A 479-nucleotide genomic window follows, 5' to 3' on the forward strand; every position below is an offset into this window, starting at 1 on the left:
AAACTATGGAGAATACTTATTCAACGTCGATATTTTGATTTTCCAGCCTCTGTTCCGATTCGTAACAAAAGGGTACGAGATGAGATTGCCATCGTAATTTTTCCAATTTTACATACGATGTTTCAAACGTCCCACGTCGATGGAGTGATTTTTTCTCCAGAGACTGTGATATCAGTGTTATGCCATCGTGGTTCCTTTTCCCCAGCGACGGATTCCTCGACCCTCGGCAATTTGCATCCGTAAGTAACTGAAGGAATGGCGAACAACGAAGCATCAACGCGATTTCCCGGCCAGCACGTTCTTCGTCCACGTAAGGGTAAAATGTCAGCGGCCGATAAAACCGTATCGTGGTCAGATAAAGGCTCGAATACCCGGCATACAAGATAGAAAAGTGCACTTTCCTCAGCAACGATCTAAGCTGAGTACACGTTACGCATTACATGTCGATAATATATATCTATATATATATATATATATAT

This window comes from Eufriesea mexicana, unplaced genomic scaffold, assembly GCF_001483705.2.
Source record: "Eufriesea mexicana isolate 0111107269 unplaced genomic scaffold, ASM148370v2 scaffold1049, whole genome shotgun sequence".
In the NCBI taxonomy this organism is placed as follows: Eukaryota; Metazoa; Arthropoda; class Insecta; order Hymenoptera; family Apidae; genus Eufriesea; species Eufriesea mexicana.